At 46.9% G+C, this 23201-nt stretch overlaps 1 pseudogene; it reads right to left on the bottom strand.

Moving 5' to 3' along the window:
* Positions 1–18577: 18577 nt before the first annotated feature.
* LOC149355944 (tubulin beta-4B chain-like) lies at positions 18578–21319 on the bottom strand (annotated as a pseudogene).
* Between the last annotated feature and the right edge of the window lie 1882 nt (positions 21320–23201).

Genomic DNA, 23201 nt, shown 5'->3' with positions numbered 1-23201 from the left:
AGCGCAGCCTTTTTTGCTGTGGCCAAAGAACGCGACTTGTGCAGCAATTGACAAGCGAACAAGCCCTGTTCGGAAACCAAATCGCATGTCAATCGAGAGAAACGAGGCCAAAGTGCAACAACCGTAACACTAAAGCATAAAAAGGATGCAAGAACACAAGGAACTGAATATAATCGCGCAACCTGGCTGCAAGCAAAGTGTGCCTGTCAAACAGCCTACAATGCAGCGGATCATGAAAAACAGTACAGGGCTCGATCCGCATCCGGTGTTCGTCATTCCGGTAGGCTAAGAAAGATTACTTGAGTACCCGTGGGGCCAACTTGGTGTGCATTTTCTCCAAGTCTTCGTAATAACATGATTCTGGAAGGGCGTAATATTTCCCCTCTTGCACTTCCACACTTGGGCCCAGAGGTTGAAACGAAAGGCGGAATTTTGAAGATTGCAAATTCATGAAATTATACTACGTTCAGCTTTAGCTGGGCGTTTAGTATTTACTGAGACGGATCCCAAGAATTATTGGATTTCTTTCTTTATTCCTCTAGTCAATACTGAAGAGGATCGATCGATTTTGCTGGTCGACACATCGATGGTGTTCATCTTGATGTCTTTTGATGGTTCGGTGATCGGCTACTTTTTGCGGAATAGACTGCACAAATTCTTCGGGGCACTATGTACTTTACTGCACAGGCGCTCACCAGCAAGCTGCCCTCCTATCTCCCGACCTCGTCCGGTCTCTCCTCCGGTGCAGGCTGGTCTCCGCCAATCTCTCCAGCCTCTCTCGATCTCTCCTTTCCCGCAAAAACTCGCCCTTAAATCCCCTGCCCAGCATTCTGGGGACGCTTTTTTGTAACGAATAGGAAATACGCTTGTCAAGAGCCAATAAGGATAATTTCGTTGAAACGGAAGGAGCCAATAGCCCGCCGGTGCTCTCGAGGTTCATGTCTCGCTAGCACCGCGCGAAATTCATTAAGACGTCACGTATTTCCGCTTGGTTACAGCACAGAGACGCAAACGCACAAGAACGCCAGCCGAAGCACAGGGAAGGCGAACACCCAGTCCAAACCATCAGCACTGCCCTGGTCGCACTCTCCCCAATGCTGCTCGCTCTGAGGCATCCGGTCCGTCAGTGCGGTCCACTGTTAGAAGCCAAACATTTACGCGCGACCCCCTCTAGAAGCCCAAGGGGTCAGCGTGCGGGCTCCGTTTTGCGGCTCGAGCGCGACCTTGCAAGGCCACGTCTCTCGCAGCCGGCCATGTGCAGCCGGCTAACCGCAGTATTGCATGCACTTTACCACATTTGTTTAAAATAACCCATTCGAACGGCGCCGGGATGGCGGCTGCTCGAGGAGCACCGACAAACAGCTAGCACACACAAAACCAAGGGGGCCAAGCTACCGGCTTCGTAGCTACCGGCAACTCAACTCCTAGCAATAATAAAAATGAGGTGATTTTTCGCAATTCCGTGTCGAGTTCTGATTTCGGGGCACATGGGAAGAAGAGTTAGGTAAGGGAGAGGCCTTCGTCGTGCAGTGGACGTAGTCATTTTGTTGATGATTATGTCAACTTTTTACCCCACTCTCCCCTACTGTGTATGTGCCCAGAATCAACAGGAACGCGCTTTATCTCCTCACCTCTGCCGTAAGAATTGTGCCGAAATGTACGCACTTAGCTTGTCTCCGCACCAACGGAAGTACTCCCCTTGCTCTGGAGCGCCAGCCGAAAGCGCCATGGTGAGTAGCAGCGTCAGGGCACCGTTCATCGTGAAAGCTCAGTACTCATAGAGAGGCAGGAAATTTACCTCGGTGTATAAGTAATGCGTATTTTTTAATGCTTTGGCTGGATGTCACGTGTGCCTTAACACTACGTGTCGCGAACTACACGTGATAAATCTAGCCTTCGAAAGTGTAGCATCGCGTGCGCCTGTCTTCGCTTCAATAATAGATGGGAATGTTCCCAAGTTACCCAGTATCGAAAGCACTCCATCAGTGCCAACGTCCTGAAGATATCTGTTTGTTTAGAGCAGTGTGTGGCAACACACAGAGTCGGTTAGACTGATCCGGGCAAAAGAAAAAGCAAACAGGTGGTCTGATTCCCCGAGAGGATCGATCAAGAGTGCACCACGCTGCTCTCAACCCTTTCATCTGAAGTAATATTTGCGAAAAACGACTCTAGCCCTATCGGACTGCAGCAGACAGGAAATCAAAATATGTTTGCAATGTAACTTTTTAGGGGCAATATGCAACAAAACATGAAGAAAGTACACGAAAAATTAGTGAGTCACTACTCAAACATTCATTTAGTGTACCCGAACGAATGCAATGATTCTGAACACTTAACGAGTTGCACCGTATTGCTGGTGATAGCTGAGAGACGAAAGACCGAATAAAAGTAGAGAGAACATCACTACATTATCACCTGCGTCTTTATCACAAACAATAAAATTTATGCCTCTCAAAGCAGCCCGCGTTAACACAGGAAAAGAGAATCGACGATAGCAACTGAAGTTTATTATGCCCGGAGATCAGTGCGCACTCGCCAAGGAAGCCTTTGTGACCACTTTCGAACAGCGAGTTTCATCCTTATGTACTGTGCATAGTGGCTGGCAAACACATTTTGGCCCATTTCCCAATTGTCATAACCATCTCCACCCTCGGTAAAGTTTTAAATCAACAGCCCATCAAAGGTTATGGGCTCTCTGCGCGACCATAACAGTGTTCGTGACTACCGTATAGCTTTCTGAAATGGTTAAAAACTTCGTGCTGATTGTTACAGGTATGAAGGATTTACTGCACGCTCAGCGCTACACTGCGTGCTCAGCACCGTATTTCTGATCCCAGTGGTGAGCATGCCTCTCGAAATGAGTTTGGCATTGCGGCAGGATTTTCTCCATAGCTGCTATCATTTTTCTTCAGGAAAGAGTGCTTTGTTTACGATACGTGGGGCACAAGGAGCCTAGCGCCTGCACCGTGCAATGGTTCCCTCGCTCTTAGCAATATATATTTTATTATGGTGAGGAGACATGTGAAGAGAGAACAAAGGAAATTGGCGTCTGTGAATTCAAGTACATAAGTAATTTTCCCATATGTTTGACTACTTTCCAGCTTCCAGAGGTGTCTGTTCTTGATACTTGCGCTCTTAATGGTTCTGGGCTTCTAACATTCCGTAAACAAAACTTTCCTTATTCAGACCACAGAGATCCCAATGTCGGGAAAGTTTCCCCCCACCCCCCCAGCATTTTCCAAAATTCCAGTAGTTCTAGCTGCTTTATTTTGCAGTAAATTCTTCAGTATTCCTTTCTACTTGCTGAAAACAAAATGATGGTTAAAATGCGGGAATTCACCGAGTACTACTCCCTGCACGTGCCGATGTCTACTGTTCCGCGCCAGCCTACGTATGTGAACTAGAGACAACCAACGAGAAAGGTCTGCTGCTATCACCAGCTATGGCTACGTCGAAAGTACAAACCAAAGAATTCACTTTGAAACTTTGTTTAGTCAGAATGCACTTTTAATAGAAGCAAAAGAAACATGCACGTTAACACCGACTATGAAGTAGTGTCTGGTAACTTTTAAAGCTAATGCCAGCGTCATCTGAGAATTACTTTAGTTAGTATTTATACAATATTCCAGCCCGAGCACCCAGCAGAGAGTAGAGGACAACAAAAAACACCTCAGGAGAAGACAAATCATCCAAACGAACAAAAGCACTGGTCATAGAGAATCAAATATGCCCATTAAGAACATAAAAACGGTCAGGGGCAAAACGGTCGCTCGAAAAGCGACATTTTCTAAGAATAAGAAAGAAAAAGAATGAAAAAAAAACAAGAGACACAGAGAGCTAAGTGCAAATGAAAACATCATCAGGACACAGCCGAGTATGATAACAACCAAAACATGAAAAAAATTGCCGATGATTATGTTGCTTCCTGATGCGAAATTTGAGCGCACCTCATCAGGTGCTTCAGCTTCTCGACAGATTGAGGAAAAGAATTCGAGCAAGACATGTATGTACAATTAGAGACAACTTGGTATTTTCACACATATTCCTTCTTCAAAAAACACTGCACTAACAGTTCTTGACTGTCATGAAGGAACCTTTGTGGATGGAGAAATAGATGAATATATGGTCGACTTGCTGCATCAATGCCTGGTTCTCAAAGACGAGGTCTGCGCAAGTATTCCGCGAGGTTGTCACAGCTGTGGGAGCTGTTACAAGCGAGAGGAACGGGATGTTCTCCCACATAAGGGGTAAGAAACTCCCGCTTGTCTTTATATTTACATTAAAACCCCCACCCACACTACCACTCTAGCAGGTGGCAGCGTTTCTGGCACAAACTTGTCAATCTCAAAGCATGCAGCGCACATCTGTCATTACCGCCACGTAGCATAAAGCACGATTGAGGTGTCCACTGTTACAAGAGCGCAGTTATGCGCCTTCCCTCTGGCTCAGATGTCCACCGAGATGTGTGAGACAGATAATGCGCATTTCCTTTCCTCAAAAAACAATTCACAAATTTTACCCTCTGCTTTCCAAGCCCCCGTTCTATTGGTTTCGCAGCTCAGCTGTGGGACACAGATACCGCGCATTTCCTTTCCTCAAAATTTGTTCAGTGTAGCTTAAACGGCGGCTCGAGCGGTCAACTCCCTTCATTTATAGGCTCGCTGCACGTCTGTCTGTTCTTCACGCCAAGACAGGCGTGCACATACACACAGTGTCGGCTGTGCAGTCTCTTCCTCCTCCTCGCGCCGGGTGCGTCCTCACTGGTCAAAGGCCAGGAGTGGCTTCGAGGAGCATCTGGAACTTTCGGTCGTGGCGCCGCCGCCGTCGCGCTAGTGACAAGGTGGAGGGTTGTCTTTTAGCGCACGCAAGGCCACGCCTCTCCGTTAACATCACGTAGAAACGACTCGGACAGTCTAGAACAATCGACGGCAATCGCCCTGCGCGCCGCTTCGGCGATGATGGGAGAGGGGGCAGCCACACACAAAAGGCCAGTCGCTCTCCAGGGGTTCCTTCTTCCCCCGTTTTACGACGCGCGCCGGCGAGAGCCGTCCGCGCGGCGCTGTTTTTTTTTAGAGCGCAGCTCTTTGGCGTCCGTTCCTGGGTTTCGCGTCGTCGTCGGCGTCGGCCTCGTAACCAGCTCCGCCCCCCTTTCATCCCCCCAGCGCTATCGGCGTCAGCGGCATCAGTCAGTCGCTGCCATCTCTTCCCTCCTCCCTTTATCGTGTTGTCCGCTTGCTGCGCGCGCGTCTGCCCCCATCGTTTACCGCTGGGTGTACACGCCGCCCCCCTCCCCCCTCTTCCTGCGAGTCTCCGGTTGTCAAAGCGCCGGCTCGAACTTCATTCCTTTCTTCGCTCCTCCTCCAATGCAACCCCTGTGCGGTGGCAATCAGAGAGCCAGATCGGTGGCGGCGGATCTGTATATGTGCACCGCCCGAGCCGAAATTGCCAATACGTGTGAAAAATAAAAAAAAAATTCTGTGATAGCGCATACATGTGTTGCTCGATTTCTTTGCCTCAATCTATCGAAAAGGTGAAACAGCTTATTTGCTGCGCTCAAATTTCGCATTAGGAAGTAACGTAATCGTCGGTAATTTTTTTCTTGCTATGGAGGGAAGGAGGTTGCGCTTTTACCCTCTCCTTGATACAACGACGAAGACGATGGCGACGCCGCGAAACGTAGAAACGGGCGCCTAAGAGCGGCGCTCTAAAATTAGTGGATGCTTAAGCTTCGCCCTTAAGAGTGGAACGCGACATCGTGTTGCAGCGCTCTCAGGGAGTCCACTGAACGCCCTCGCCCGTTAGGCGCGACGCCTTGCCCGTTGGCCAAATCACTCAGAATCCCTAGGAGGCCTCTCAAAGCAGCCCATCCGCCGCCCGAAGAGATCACGAATGGACTGCAGTGACGCTGCTCTCTGAATTGGCCGTTGTGCGTCTCCGCTGTGATTTTGATTTTAGAGGAAAAGAAAAGCGCTGTAACTGGCTCAGGTATCGGGGGACACCCTAGCCGCGCCGTGAGGGAAGGGAGGAAATTTAGAGTGAAAGAGGAAAGACAGAAAGAGAGGCCGTAATGGAGGCCTGCGTCTCCGTTCGCGTTGCTTTCGTTGAACAGAGCAGAACACAGACGCGCACATCACAGACGCTCGGGCGGTACGGGTTCAGTGACACAACAATGGTTGTCATCCGCACAAAACATGAGGCGCAGAGGTCCGGTCGCCGCTGCCTGCCCGTCTGAAGCCCGAAGAGGTCGCGAAAGGTTGCACCCACGCTGCTGCCCGCAGGGCCGAAACAATCGTGTTATCACCCGGCTCCGCGTACGGAGCAGTTGACGTCTTGAAAGCTTTCGTCTGCCGATCCTCCAAATAGAAATCCACAACCTCTGTTCAGTGTCAGTGCAGGTTAAAATCCCTCGTCATCGAAATTACCGAAGCCCTCCACTACGACTTCCCACATAGCCTGAGTTCCTTTTTAACGAGAAATTCCATGAACCCAAACTCAAACCGAACACGGTCATAACATCATCTATCGTACCTCAGCGCAAGCTATTCGTATTTACTTTCATCTCCACATCATTGATGGCGCTGCTTTGCGATAGCTCATGATAGTCAATAGAAATGCTTTATAGACTAGAACGCGTTTGTTATCGGGTACCGTTTCAAAATTCGCATTCTCAGAATTACTCATGTACGCATCAGTACACAAAGGGATTTCACGAACTCAACCAATCAGCACAAAAAGAATGGCCCGAAACTGGCATACCAGTGGCGAAAATTGGCACGAATATTGGTCCTACATCGGCATTTCGGCAACCCGAGTCTTTTTCCAGCAATGACCCATCCATCACGCCTGGACTGGACCTATGTTCAGCCAGTCTGTCCACTAAGGCCGAACGCTCATGCCAAGACTATGCCCATATTCAGCCAGTCGATTAATAAGGGCCCAACGTTCGCACCAGTAGTATGCCCGCATTCAGCCTGTATGTCAATAATGGCCCAACGTTCGCGCTAGGACTGTACCGATTTGTCGCGTTCGCGTCAAGTCTAGGCCTTTTGCCAGTTTTTGCACCCTGATCCAACTTCACCCCTGATGCATTGTCTGTACTATTTAGAGGTGGCTTATCAATTGCAAGGCGCGTGGGAAACTGTATGCGATTGGGGGTTCCGCCTAGTTTTATACCACTCCCCTTGCTGTTTATTCTGTAATTTGTTTTTGGTCTTGACGGCCAAGCTTTCGTGCAAGACTACGCAACCATCTGAGACATGTGGAGTGGCCGACAACAATGCAGACTAATTCTGCTTGTTCTACGGCAGCTGAAGTTGCTATATATAACTCTTGGTAGCAGAAGGCAAAAAGGGAACCGAAGAATCCAAGCAAAACTTTATTTGAGAGGCACACTAAGGAAAAAAAGGGCAGGGGGAGGCTTGTAGGAGAGTGGTCGGCGGGAAGGTCATGGCAGGCTGGGAGTTGGTTTGGTTTGGTTTGGTTTATGGGGTCTAACGTCCCAAAGCGACTAAGGCTATGAGAGACGCCGTAGTGAAGGGCTCCGGAAATTTCGACCACCTGGGGTTCTTTAACGTGCACTGACATCGCACAGTACACGGGCCTCTAGAATTTCTCCTCCAAAGAAATTCTAGCCGCCGCGGCCGGGATCGAACCCGCGTCTTTCGGGCCAGCAGCCGAGCACCATAACCACTCAGCCACCGCGGCGGCGCAGGCTGGGAGTTGGGACAGGCCGGGCAGGGGGAGGGTGCATGGGAGGTGGCAGGGACAGCAGATGGGAGGAGCTGTGTGCAGGGGGTCAGGGCTATGAAAAGAGCAGGGGGTCACCGGGCAGGAGGCTGACCCAGCACAGGGATTGATAGGTGGGGCCTTGATGGGAGGGGTGGCCGGCTGAAATGCTTCAGCATATCGCCTTTTCTGGCTATCCCCGCGATCGCAGGCACCTGGCAGCCACCTCTGAATGAATTTCTGAGCTACTGTCAGGTCGACCTCCAGTTACTCGCATATGTCATCTGCACAAAGCAACTGTGCAGTCAAGACAAAGAAATGCAGTACAACGGCACGTGAAAATAAGTTCACTGTTTGGCAAACAGAGAAACCGAAGTACATATATTACCACGAGGTCCTGTAGTCAGATCATACAGCACAAATGCCCCTCAATGAAGGTAGCCTTCTCCATCAACAACACTGAGCTACTGTCATGCCATTACAGAAAAATTACTTTGCATGTTATACAGGCAGTTTAGATCTGAGAGATAACTGACAGCACAAAACAACACAAAGAGAAGCAGACCCCACTGGGGTGCAGGCTTGATCTTTCTTGAGTTTTATCTGACTCAGACCACAACCCAAACTAATCACAGACAATTACAGTAACAGCATATTCATCACTAGAGACCGGATTTTAGGCAAATGCCTATTTTTTTCAACGCTTCGTAGGCGCACCATTTTTACATATGAGCACGAATTAGGTGTTGACAATATGTTTAATACTCTTTTTATAGTGCCTATAAATGCCTATTTTGGGTGTGAGTGCCTATAAATGCATATTTCCGACGTCGGTGCCTAAAAATGCCCTATTTTACAGAAAAGGAGCCTGAAATACGCTGTGGTTTTGCTTTCAGATTCTGTTTGCTTTCGAATCCATTTCGGTTTTAAGTAGAACACACACGTGGCAACTAATATTAGATGACCTCGTCAGTTGGCTGTGGTGAACACTGCACCTACGCCGGCTGTGTACACAACACCAACCACGTCAGTCGAAAATATCGAAGCGACCTTTTTTCCTATTTTCTGCCATTTTATCGTGGCAGCTTCTTGATGAGTTTGGCTGTTAAAGTGGTAGTTGACCAGATGGCACCACATTTCGGAAAGTATACGGAGTAAGTTGTAGGTTCGTCCAAATAATTTCCAGTTGGTTATAATTGAAAATGTTCCATAAACCTGCTGGAAACAGTTTCACTGATTTGTTTTCTGAAGAAGATTTTTTTTCTTTCTGAAGAACTCAGAAAGCACTTCAAGAACGTTAATGAACTTATTGCTTCACTCAAGTGTGTTTTTGAAAGCGCCTTATCGTGTGTGCGCGTTTAAAGAGCAGTTGCCGGAAGTGCCTCTCCCGCCGGAGCCTATCATCCCACGTTGGGGAACGTGGCTGGAAGCAGTTGAATACTACAACTAGCACCTTTCTGACCTGAAGGCCGTTATAAACAGTTTCTCAGGTCAGGTGATGAGAGTGCTCTAGTCAGGAGGGCTCAAGCTGCCGTCTCTCAGGACAACCTCCAAGGAGACCTCACGTACTTGTGCGCTAACTTCACTTTTCTTGCGAGCACTATAAAAAAATGGAATGTGGGGGTGTAATGCTCACTACCAACATTGAACTAATTGAGAATGTGCAGCAACGAATCGCTGCTCTTCCTCACGGAGAAGTTGCCAAGAAAATCCGCGCAAGGTTGCAGTCCGTCTTGGACAAAAACGAGGGATTCTCAGTCTTCAAGGAAATTTCCGGAGTACTTACCGGTGAACATTCTATGATACTGAACAGTGTAAAGCCATCAAATGTTCCTAAGTACAAGCACGCTCCTGTAATATCTGTTGATGTTGAGCGTTCCTTTTCTGCGTACAAGCTTATTCTTACTGATAAGAGGCATAAATTTGAGTCCATCAACCTGGAGATGGTGCTAGTCTGCTACTGCTTCCATAGCTTTAACAGTGATTTCTAGATGGATGATGTTTATTTTAGCATGGATCCTCGTGGATGTACGTAGGCCCGTGCAGAACTATGATTCTTTTCGGCGTATTCCGCATCAAGCAGCACTGTGTAACATTTTCTAGCACCTCGTATTTATGGTTTCCAGACCGTTCTAATGGCAAGCACCATTTGATAGTCGCGTCGCTCCAGACACGTGAAGCCACAAACTATAAAAACACTGTTCAGTTCCTGTATGAGCGAAGACTGAACTCATTTGTCAGATGCTTTGCATTGACAATGTTTCTATCAATTTCTAAATACATGGCCACCTCTTAAAGGGACAGTGAGGAGAGCACTATTAATATTTTTTTATATAGCAAAATCCAATAGTTCCGCATGTCACGGCTTTGTTGCCACTTGGCCGGCAGCGAAAGATGAATTTATTTCTAAGAAACTTGGATTCGAAGTTGAAAAAGTTTTTCCCGCCGCTCTGATACAAACTTGGAATTCTGCTATGACGACACAGGACTAAGTGACGTGAAACATGAAGTGCAAATGACGTAACGCAGACTCCGTGATTTCTGGCAGCCAGCAGTGCGGCCTAGCAGCAGCCGAAAAGAAAGCTACCGCCGGCCGCACGTTGAAGGCATCTATCGGCTGTTGCGGCCGTCGCTACAGGCGCTTCGCTTACGTTTGCACTGGCGTTTTGCCAGCGTTACGATGGATATCGTTCTCGAAGTCGTCAACGAAGTTCTCGCAAATAGACAGCTTTAGCATACCGTGTACCATGGCCGTGTACCTTGTTACCGCTGGCGGAATACCGGGAGGCAGCCTACTGCCGGTGAGCAGGCGCTGATCGGTCCCGATGCTTCAGGCGCGCGCGTAGCTCCCGGGCACGTGGCGCCATCTGGCGCCGTCAAGGAGATTTGCGCATGCATTGGCTGCGCCTGAGTGATTTGTGGCTTCTCGGGTCCTAGAGTTGCTAGAACTATTGGTTCTAGGAACACTGCTTTGTCCTATGACGTCATCACGCTTGTACTTGCGAGTTTGGTCTGTGGCGGCGATACCTGTATTTTGGTTCTTGCTCTTTTCCACGTTACAAGAGATTTGTTGTCAGTATGAGTGGCGTTCTTGTAATCAGGAGCTGGTATTCTGCCGATACAAGGCATCTTCAATTTCTCCTCAGTGTCCCTTTAAGGTGTTCATTGTTTCTACTTTTGTACACGAGAAGCGAATTGTTTGTTTCGAGGTATACCAAAGTGTTCTAACATGGTTGGTAACCGTCCCTTTTGCTCTGCTGAAGCATGTGTATTGTATGAAAAGTTTCTCGACAGCCTTAAAAAAAGCGGCTTCTAATGTTCACACTTTGCTTAAGGTCCTAAATCATTCCTGCTGTGTTTTTGTTTTATTTTTCGGCAGATATTGCGTGCTGAAGTTCGGAACTGTGTGCACTTTTGATAAAGTTTATAGTGCCTATTTGTCTCCGTTAGGTGCCTAAAATGCAATTTTAGCCGCCTATTTATGGCGCCTAAAACGTGCTTTTTAGCGCCTAAAAATCCGGCCTCTATTCATCACATACACAAAATGATGGCAGGGTGCCAACAAACAAGGGAAGGTAAATAGCGTACAAAAACCCGTTATGCGCTCAGAAATAAAGCTTTCGAAATCAAATGCTAGAGTAATTAAAAATAAAATTTACCTGTTGCCACCCTGCATATCTTCAAACCAATGAATGGCTTCTTGCCCGTTCTTCCGTGCATACTACAAAGCCCCTGCACTTCCACGCCCATGATGGTGCTCATAATATTTGCGGCCACCTCCTTTAAATTTTTGCCGCCCAAGTGGACCAGCTACTACCGCTTAAAGTAAACAAATACATGGTTATTTGGAATAAAACACCGCACTCTATGATAATTTCTTTTACAAAATGTAAATGTGCGACCACCTGTTCAAATGCTTACACCCAAAGCGGAATATATCATTTTTGATATAAAATCTTTCTACTCTTCCAGCATGAAGCGCAGCCGTCAATCTTTTTTTTTTGTTTACGCCAATACCACAGATGTTTTTCCCCCTTAGCAAAGGCGGTCCCTGCTCTACAATGCTGCACTACTCAGCAGTCCTAGTACTACCTTAGCTTCTTCGTAGACAGTTCTGGGCAGGACTCATTTCGTCACCAGCGCCACTACCCTGAAAAAAAGCACTCCAATATTACAGGACCGTCACTGATTTTCGACATCATGGAGTTCAGTAAAGCTGCAGGAACAGCTTTCCACACACACTGTCAGCTAGCTAGTTGGGGATCACTGAAAATAATGAAACTAGCCTGAGAGAAAATATGAATTTTTATATGAGGCTCAATGCTTCGACAGAACGTGCAACCGATTATTGTACATACTACGGCTCTATGACTAGCTAAATTCAGGTGGCAATGTAATCTCTTTCGAAGGCATATCAGTTCAACCATTTTTAGCAATACCAGTAGAACAATATATCGGGAATAACAATTGACAACTGTAGCACCGTCAGCTTCACCGTATGTTCTATGAAAAAAAAAGGACTGCTTTTAACAGTGATGTCATAGAGCATCAGGGTTAAAATAATTGGAAGTGGTCGCTGAGAGGCAACCATAAAGAAACAAAAACATGAAAATGCGGCAACCGCATCAGCCGAACGATTACAAGACAACAGCAAACACGCGCAGAGCCGTCTAATGGATCGAGCTGGCACGTAGAAACTGTTTAGAGCATACGACCATGCGCTCGCAAGATGCCAGCTGTGTATGGGATGCTGGCAAGCCGTAGCAACAAAGACTAGCCTTTCTGAGTGCACCCTCGCAGCAAAACACCCAATTTGTTTCATTATGGCAACATAGGCCTTCGTGGTGCGCTGCATTGGCCACGTGTGCCATACACATATTCTTTCCGTCAGTGCATGCGTGTTTACCAGTGTGACTTATGTCTGCCGTCAGCATTCAATCGGTCCTACAAGCTCCGCTGATTTCCAGTTAGGAACTGCTCCCGAAAAGAGGGCTTTGCTCGGGATGTCAATGATGCAGAGGCTGACACGCAACCATGGTGTGATCACATGGCCAGGACCCGTTAAGTATCTCCGGCCACTGTGTGTCTGAATGGTCATGGCTGAAGCACGCAGCCTAGCGTCACGCCACAGCTGGCTAATCAGAGCAGCGCGTTGTAATTTATGTCTCGTTCTTTTTTTTCTCCATTAGTGTGGCCCGAATGCCGGTTTAAGCAGCGCTCATACCGGTGGCCGATGCAATCATCCTGCTGTTTTGATCAAGTATGTTTTTTTGAAATGACATTTCTTAGTTGTAGTTACTGCAATATTATCTTGGCACTCCAATATAGTTATAAGCTCATTTGACACAATAGGAGCACTGAGTCATAGTGTGTAGCACGGTACATCACAGAAAAGCATGAGAACTAAACCAAACAGCTTGACCCTACACTTGCGTTTTCTTGCTTGTTGTAACTTACAGACACACTGATGCCAAGAGCATTGAGTACGCTTGCAACATTTTACCATTTAAAGTGCTCCGATTACAGGAATTTCCAGCTTCAATGAAACAATACGCGAACAATGCGAATGTAATCCATTTATGTGCAGTTTTCACGATTACTTCCGTTCAGACCAGATAACCAGGGAACTTTAACGAGATTATTCGCAAATCGCATGCATGTAGAGTTTGTGTTTAGATTTCCTAATGAATACCTGAATTACATTAGGCAAGTGATAATTTCGCAAGCATTCAGCATTGAAAGTGATTGAGAGTTGAATGACAAATCAAATTACTAGAACAGCCGCCACCCCGTCATCTTGGACAGCAGCTTCCGCTGACTGCAGCTCCTCCAAGTGTATGCTGGGAACGAGGGGCATCGTGACGTTGCCACTGCGCTCGGTCCCTCGGCATTCACTGGCTCCGGCGTGGCTGGCCTCGGGGAGTGATCCTGATCTTGCAGTTTTTGAATGATATTCCGCTGTTGCGCGATATACAGCAGGATTCGGATCACCTGCAGCATGTTGGCTGAAATGAACAAAGTTTTCAAGTGAGGGGTCTTCCTAAAGAAGTTAGACCTCATAGTGCCAATAATAGCAGCAAGATAAAAGAAAATACTGGGCATCAACAACTTGCTCTCTATAAGGCTTCAAAACTGCCACCGAGTACCCCTACAAGGCCCTGTTAAACGAAAAGGTACTTCGGTCTGCAACTGCTCCATTCCTTGCAGATCTGAAGTAAATGTTCAAAATTTCACCGTGCATTAAAAATGCCTCGATCAACTATAGCCGTTTCCAATGCAACAGCTTTTAGAAAGTCTCAAATCTAGTTCTGAAAATCTTTGCTTAAAGTACAGTGCTTGAGGTACCGTGAGCACTTTACAGTACTAAACCAGATTCTGTAATGCTTAAACTTACAAATATTAAATTTAATTTTTTTGTGTCCCCTGCCTCAGGTTGCAGCTTCCTAGTTTGGTTAGGGCATGGAGGAAGCAGCAATAAAAACCAAAAAGAAAGCCCGAAACATTACAAATACAGCTTTTGAGGACACACAGCAACCAGTGCAATAGGAATGATGAGAGGACAAAGCTAGAGAAGCATGGACTCGAACTTTTTAGAGCTAAAGCTCTGTTGCTCTAAATACTTCAGTTTCTGGCCCCAAGAAACGCGGCGTTTGCACGAGCAGACGACGCGCGGCACTTGCCTCTCCACTGGCTGCGAACTAGCGCGAATGAAACAGCGAACAGAGAAGGAGACGGGACGCACGATAGATATCAACTGAAGTTTAGTGAACATTCAGGAAAAGATTGCCAATTCGCCAAATCATGTCTGCTCATGCGCAAGGAACTCAACTTCGCCAATATTTCCTTTCAGAACCGAATAGCAAGCAATCACAAAATTCACAGCAAGGTGATGCGCGTTTTTTGCTATGTATGACAATTCTCTTCCAGTGAGGGCAATCGAAGGGGTGCTTACGCACTTGTCTCCTGCTTTATCAATGCAAAAAGCTTGAATGATCTCCCTATCAGCCTTGTGTGGCCAGGATGTGCCGCATGGTTAATAGCCCAGGAGAAAGTGAAACCTACCAGATTAGGCACGCCACGCAGTTTGTAAACTGCAGCGTCGGAGTGGTTTGCCTTATTCCACTCTGCTGTGGCAAGTGTTATATAGGCCCGACAGGCCAGTGCCTCAATGAAAGACTAGCACAAGACAACAATTTCTGCTCTGATGGCTGCAGGCCAATTAGCTGCTTATTGCCGCAAGTGCAGAATAAAAAAAAGATAAGAAAGAAGTGCACCCCTGTTTTTCACTGCACTGGAGTGCTGAAGCGGCTCCGCAAGCAGGCTGATAGGGAGATTATTGAAGCTTTTTGCATTGATAAAGCAGGAGACAAACGACTAAGCGCCCCTTCAATTGCCCTCACTGGAAAAGAGTTGTCATACATAGCAAAATATACGCGCATCACCTTGCTGAGAATTCTGTGATTGCTTGCTATTCCCTTAATAAAGGAAATCTTTGCAAAGTTGAGTTTCTTGCGCATGTGGAGACGAGATTTGGCGAATTGAGAATCTTTTCCTGAATGTGTATGAACTTCAGTTGATGTGTAGAGTGTGCGCCGTATGTTTCTCTGCTGCATCTGCTGTTTTATTCGCTAGTCTGCTCTTTAATTCGCGCTAGTTAACATGTCGCAGCCAGTGCCCCAGCACCAACTAGCCCAACTTTCTTGTTTAATCTCCTCTTCAGCGCCTCGGAGCGGACACCTGAGGCACATACTGTGATTTGTTGCTTCCTCTGGGCATTTAAAGAACTGTTTCATGACATCGTGCCACCGATACCAATCCCTGACCAAGTGACTGGCAGCGCAGCATACAGGTGTACAACGATGTGTAGGACGGTCCATTTGTTCCCTTCGACTGTTACTGCAGGGGCGTGTTTTAATTCACTCTCTTGAATTTTTTGTGCATTTGGCTACTGCAAGAAATAAATAGTTACGTCTTAAAACAGGGGGTAAGAAGTTCGTTGTGCTTATCTGGAATAGCGGCTGCGCGACGTGCAAAGAACAGGTATTCCTCAGCGCTCCCAGAGGCAGAACTCGCTTGGAAGCGTGGCAAAAGTCCATCCTCTGTACCGACTGTGTTCACGTGGCTGCGGTTGCGAAAATCATTTAGGCAGTGGTTACGTCCGCCAAAAAAGTTTTTTCGAAATCATGCAGCAAAGCCTGACGCGTCCAATCTCACCATAGATGAAACTTTATTTCGTCTCATTCCATGTTCTGTGCCCAAAGTGGATCTAAGAGGGCATCTTTTCAATTGCTGCGTTTCAATAAGGACGCCACAATTAAGCAAAAAAATAAAAGATCTGTCAGCAGCAAGTCATGCATTTTCAGGAAGCTCGCAAAGTGGCAGTTGAGGCACCAAATGAGACAAATGATCTTCGTTAAAACAGCCGACCTTCGAATGATCGAATGAGAGCCTACCTCTTGCTGTTTCGTTGAGGCTTCAAGTTTTCAGCAGCGCGCGGTAATGAGAAACCAAACACCTGCAGAGCAGCTTTGAAGAAACAGATGGTGTGTGCTCGCTGTTAACTGTTGCGGCCCAAGATTACTACAGTGTATACATGCTTCGGCCAAAGCACCAAACAGCGCGGTGCTAGTTAGGTTTCAGTGTTTGCTTATAGTAGTTCAGCTTTTGAAGTTGCTCTAGGAATCTAGTAGACTGATGTCGGTTTCCTTAAATGATAACCTGCTTATAATGTTTGACATCATTTTTCTAAACATAAAATTAATAAAGAGCGGCTACAAAGTTTCTTCTGGTTATTAAATTCCATATACATTTCAGAAATTGATGAATACACCCTCAGTTTGAACCCCAACAAGAGAAACATGACTGCTGGAGCAAAGCCCAGCTTCAAGATCTTGGCAGCTGTGTAGGCTTTTATTTGCTGCTATTGCACCCCTCTCAATGCACGTGAAACAGTGCTCAGTTGACTGCTCTCAATCATTATATTGACCGTGTTTCTCCTAAACTTCAAAGTTAGTTAAATGCTGCTGTGTGCTCAGAAGGCAGCTGCTAGCACCATTTATTAATAGGTTACTTACGCAGCCTAGAATCAAAAAATAGCCCAAAATGAGGACAGAGATATAAAGGCACATTCCTCCAACCAAGAAGAGTTGTGTCAAGCAGGCGAACGTCATATATGCATCGCAATCAAGCGCCTGTGCCAGGCGCGACCATTTAAGCGCCAGTAAAATGAGCGACAAAGAAGGCCCCCAGTAATGGTGCTACCCCTTGCGGCCACGCCGTGCGTAAAAGTCACACCGACTGGCCGCACCTCGCGACGCCGTCGGATAACCTCTCTTCGTCCACCGTGGGAACGGTGTCTAAAATTCAGTACACTGTCCCTTGGCCAGTTGTAGTAGTGTTGGCTGACAACTGAGTGAAACAAATGCGCTAATTCCATCCTCTTAAGCTGGTCACACACAAGTAGAGATAGTAAAAAGTGTCACGATCAGTAGTTGCAGCTGCCAGGTCTGATACGTCACTCTCGGGGTGCATGGGAGATGCCGCGATTGCTTCGGCAGAGCTGGGGTGGTTCGGTGGAGCTGAAGGTGAACACAAACGTGGAGCATTAGTGGTGCTCGGGTGGTAAAGAAAATGCTACTGAGTAGAAGAACAACACCGGTAATGATAATTAATTACAGCTTTCTGAAGCACTTTTTTGCCGAAAAGAGATTTAATATTTGCAAGCTTTCGTTCCCCATATACAAGTGGCTGCTATATGATTAGATTTCTTATGTATCAGCAGGTTGCTATGGTACATTTAAGTGACCCAAAATTCCTCTTGAGAAGAAACAGCGCTTGCAGACAAAGGACCAGAACAAGAAGGACACACAACTGCGCTGACTAGCAACTTTTATTTCGGAAGGGGGAAAAATTCCAGACTGCACAGTTAAGCATCGGGATCCGTTCGTAGCATGCTCGTCGGGTGTTGTCTATTTGATCCCTTTACCCTGCGGCAGGAAGTACATCGGCCAAACAGGCCGATGTATTAACAAGCGGTTACTAGAGCATAAAGCTAATGCTGAGGATAAAAGGTCCAGTAATTTGGCCATCCACTGCCGTGATTGCAGTCCTTGCCGACGCATCTCCCCCACTTTCAAGGAAACAGATATTCTGGCTTCTGGCGAAAAACGTCAATCAACTGACCCGAGAAATCATTGAAGCAGCCACTGTTAACAAGCTAAAAGATGAGTGCGTTAGCACACCATCAGTTGCGCTGTTAGACAAAGAGTGTTCATTCCTCTCTGCTTCGATTTGATTCAGTGCATTCTTTTGGTTCCATCCCGTGATGTTTTGTTGGCGCCCACTTTTTACGATGTTTTCCATCTTAAACTTTTCTGTAAAAACTTCTGTTATCTCACCTTAGGTTTTATCGCCCACACGTTTTTTACGATTCATTGCTTGTTTTTAGAGATCTGTTGTCTGTTCAATTTCATTTTTTAGTGACCACCTTTCCTGCTTGTTTTTATTCTTATCGGCTTCTCAGGTTTTTGCTTTTATCTGTTTTAACGCTTTTAATTCCGTCATCTTTTAGCCGTGCCGTTTTTTTACATCTTCCGCAGGCTTTTCCTGCACCTTTTATGCTTGTCTGTCCAGTTTTTAGTGCCTTCATCTTTGTCACCTTTCATCGTAATTCGTTTAGCCGTGTTGGTTGTTGGCTTCTTCGGGATCTTTTTAGAACTTTTTGGAATTGTTTCTTTGCGCTCCCTGCCTTTGTTTCCCCCGTTGTTTCTTCTTTTTTCTCTCTTTTCTTTTTTTCTTTTCTCGCTTGTTTTGGCTGCGTTGTTGGTTATCAGTGACGATAAGAATAGTCGGTCTATGTGTTGGCTCTTTCCATGCTCCCACTTAGCTGATCTTTGCGCGTGCGCATCATTGCGCGTGCCACTGTGTCCGACATCTTGGGCGAGGGCACCTCGCTGAACGAGTTATTGATGCTGTCGGGGTACTATTCGTGGATCTTTGAGATGAGCAGAGTACCCATGTCCAACCCAGTACCTCCACCCAGCGAGTGGGTGAGCTGAAAGCCCTGCAGGCAGTCACAGCTCTCTGCCTCCTTGCGCAACACGTCAAGCACCGAGTCCACCAGCTCGGCCCCTTCCGTGTAGTGGCCCTTGACCCAGTTGTTGCCCGCGCCGCTCCGGCCTGCATGCATCGTCAGACAACGGTGCAACGTTTTGTCGCACTGAAAACACAAGCTAGGGATGAAGTGAAGTATACGTGGTGTTTGCTTAAAACAAGTTCTAAGTGGAGACAGGTGTGGAAGTCAGCCGGCTGCCGCCGTGCAGTCGACATTACAACAAAGGCTGGTACAAACTTTGGTATGGTATGGTATGGTATGGTATGGTATGGTATGGTATGGTATGGTATGGTACGGTATGGTACGGTATGGTACGTTGGGTTTAAAATCCCCAAGTGAGACCTAGGATACGAGGAACGCCAGAGAGGAGGGTTCCAGATTTAGACAGGCTGGGGTCCTTTACTGTGCGGTGACCACAGAGCACCGAAAGGATTAGGAGCCGAATGTTGAAACCACTGAGCCACCGCGGCGTGCGCCGACGAATGTTTAGGCCCGCACTCTCAAACTCCCAGCTGAATGCCTAATGTAGAAAAAAAATGACAGTGGTTTAGCTCTGTTCTCTTCTCTTGGCTTAATATGTGATTGCTGATGCCATGTGTCCTCGAATTAAGTACCCAGTTTGCAGGTTTCAATTGTTTAAGTTATGTTCCTTGATTAGCACAGATTCTGACAACTACCGTCGTGTGATCTGTGAAATAGCTGCGTATGGTTTGCAGTTAGACTATGGTCATCTTTGCATGGTTTGCTAGTAAGGCCGAAATTGGAGGTCACCATCGTATCGAACCCGTTCAAATTAGCGTGAACGTCAGTTTTGGTCCTGGTTAAACTGGGAGGCCACCATCGTATGAGCATATTCAAATTATGTTTGACAGCGATTTCGGTCCCAATCCGAGAAGGTCAAATTTCGTCCTGGGGGTGGGCCAGTGTTGGTAAGGACCAGGGCCAAATTTTGGAACACCATCGCATTTTTTCGTAGTCAAAGTATGCTTCGGCATTTTACTAAAGGCTGCTGCTATGAAATCACCAAGTCCGAGAATCCCGTCCGTTTCAAATCCACATACCGATTGCAACCAGTTTCGTCACTGACTAGAGCTATGGCTATAAAAGCTACTTGATGATTACATGCAGAAACTGCTGCAATATGCTTAAGACAGGCCACATTCACTGGTGCAGAGCACAGCACATCACGTGAGCACACAGTGCAAATGAAGAAGGAATTGGCACCTCATACAGACCTTGCCAAGATTAAAATTCGTGCTTGGGTATTAGCTTCAATACTGCGCATGTCGCAAGCACGCAGGTATTCCGTCTGGATCCCAAGTATCCGACGTACCAAATACGAAGTTGTCTGGGCGGAAAAGCTTCCCGAAAGGTCCAGACCACACTGCGTCTATTGTGGCCGGCTCCAAATCCACCAGAATGCCACGTGGCACATACTTACCGCCTGAAAAAAATGGAAAGCAGAGTGCGTCAGCCGCCGTATGTCACAGAAAAGGAGGCGCGAACCTCACCGGAAGCTTCATTGTAGTACACGTTGAGGCGTTCCAGCTGGAGGTCAGAGCACCGTGGTAGTTGCCTGTGTGGTCAATGCCGTGCTCGTCCGAGATCACCTCCCAGAACTGCCCACATCAAAGGCAAGTGCATCACATAGAGGCAGTGAAGCGATTCGGGGTGAATGCCGCCGTGCCAGCTTCTGCTATAGCGCGGCGAGCAACAAGTGGCACTGATTAACCCCTGTTTCACTATAAAGAAACATCAAGGAGAAATTCAAGTTGTCCTGTATTGAAAAATCAACCTCTGATTAGAACGTGGTGCACACTGAAAGCAGGGATTGGATAACATAAAAGGGCTAGTGAAGAAGTTGCGCCTAACGGCTAGACATAGAAGAGAAGTGCGGCCCCCCAGCAACACTTCTCAAACACAAAGAATGAAGTACAGATCTTTGTCCAAGCGAATTGCTTTGTGTAGAGACATTTATTTCGATCCCATTTCCGGGGCCAGGTACCTACGGTACTGACTTTCAAACGGTGTCCCCGGACTCGTTTGAAATGGCCGTGGCAAAGTTCAAGCAAAGAGACGGGGAATTTTGAAGGCCAAATTTCTCCTCAGAAATATCTGTTCCTGTCGAACACACGTTGACATTTCGAACAAGTGCCATGTAATGCAGCTTTTAAGAAGAACAAAACTCTCAGGAATTAGTCTTTTCTGTGCCTTTAAGGTCCACAACAACTGGGAAGAGGAGCTGGACAGCGTACAGAAAAGGGAGGGGCCTATGCCTAATAAAACGCTTCAGCACATCTCCAATACAAAGTGATGGATGTAAAGGAATGTCTAGAGGATTTGAATTATAAGGTTGCAAAGGTGAGCATACATCAGAGGAGCACATCAGCGGTCCTCACCTCTGCTTTTTTATGTTGGAGCTTTTTAGCTAGGAAACTTAAAAAAAATTACTGCTCCTGTTTTCTCCAGGTTCGTGGCCATGGACGGCAGGCATCACTCCTTGCTTACAGCAGCAAAGCACAACAGCAATACGGGTTTGCGGAGCTACAAAAAAAAAGGACGGTCGGACATAAAGTGGAATTTGGAATTTCAGATATCCCTGTAGTGGCCGGGAAACCATTGAGGGAAATATACTCTAGCGGCTCTGCTGGGTGGGTCACCCCTCTATTTTAGACACCGAAATGTCGAACAGTAAACTGACCTGGCATGAAAATGACGTCAGCAACTAGTGGCAACATCAATTGGCGAAAAAGAAAACGCTACAATGACTCGAGCACAAAGCACAGGAAGGTGGTCTCTAAACTCTTTGTTTGAACAAGAAGCGCACTGTCATTTCTATAAAGGTGCGGCAAGAATGCGTTGGCTGGAGTCAAACATTCTAAATTGTGAACCCACAGCCCAAGCGGGGACATCTCACTACCGATAAGAAGTGTAAAACAGGTGAATAGCAGAAATGTGTGCTCCTTAGATGCCACCAGAGCACAGGAAGGGAATCTGCAACTAAATCGAAGGTTCTCACTGATGCCAGGAGAACATCAAAGACAACACTCGCAGGCAAAGGAAAATCAGCCCCAGGGTAATGTCCTACAGGACGCCATTCGCTAGCAGAGGAAAACTCTTTTCGTAATCATGGCAGCAAATGACTTGAGAGAGGACTTTTAGGCCTTCGGAGTTGGCACTTGGAAAATGCGAAACTTTTCGGCTCTCTTTCTAAAGTAGCATCTTTAAAATCCTTTAAGTCAAGGTGAGCGATAAGGTTAATTCGACCATTATTGCATTAATTTCCATCAATCACGACAAATGGCATGTTTTTCAGCAAGTTCCCTTCACCAAAGTATAAGGCAAAGTTAGAAACCTTACGTGCCATACAAAAAAAAATCACAGGAGAGGGCGCTAAACCAAAATACAGTTTGGGAGAGCTGGCAGTTGATAGTAAACAAGGAAAATATGACCATGAAGCAATTCGATGACAAATTATACTCGCACACAGGATTGAGAAATCACACATACTGCACCACCGAAGCCAAACTAGGGCCGCAACCGCTTGCTTTCAGACTGAAAATAATTTTCAACTTACACAAAGTGAGTTCCCCTTCATTAATGAAGGTCTGCCGGGCCCTCACACAGTTGCAATTGCAGTTAATGCCGCTGGAGACACTGGGCGATGGAAATCGGCCCCGGATGGCTAAGGCTGAACCATTAAAGTTGGGCGGGGGCTCATGCCATCTATATCCATGGCTCATGAAATTTCATGTCTTCTTTTTGGCGACGAAATAGATAACGGTCGCTGAGTGATTTCTTCCCGCTGAAAATACATTTTCCCTTCACTGTCCTTAAACCGCATTGCTTTTAATAAATCCGCCCCGCTGTTTTCACGTGAAGAAATTTACAGAAAAGTCCCAAGTATCAAGTAACCTTTTTCAAAATATGTGGCTCCCTCTGGGTAGTGGCGAAAATTTATCTGCGACTGGTTGAAAACAAGCGCACGTGGGAGACGCAGGCGCGATCTGGTTCCACGAGGAGCCAGCAGCGCGTGCGGAGTGGCATTTACCTGACAGCTGTCGCCATCTATCGCATGCACCTGTTGCTAACATAAACTGCGCATGTGCAGTAGCAGCCGGCGGTTTGATTCTCAACCAGTGGAGCAAGAGGAGAAGAGGCACGGAAGCGGAGAGCTGCCTTATGAAAAAGGCGCACTCCGACACCACCCTATCCCGGACAGTAGCATAGACACTGCATTCAAATCGTAAGCCGGATGAATCGGGAAACATGCGCAGTCCTCGCTTAATTACTGGGCGTATGCAATTATCAAGCGCCGGAGTGCGAAGCAAATAGAGATACCCTCCGCTGGGACTTAAGCCGT

Source organism: Amblyomma mixtum, chromosome 3 (assembly GCF_055824585.1).
Source record: "Amblyomma mixtum isolate Tamu chromosome 3, ASM5582458v1, whole genome shotgun sequence".
Classification (NCBI taxonomy): Eukaryota; Metazoa; Arthropoda; class Arachnida; order Ixodida; family Ixodidae; genus Amblyomma; species Amblyomma mixtum.
This window is presented reverse-complemented; position numbering and strand designations above follow the sequence as displayed.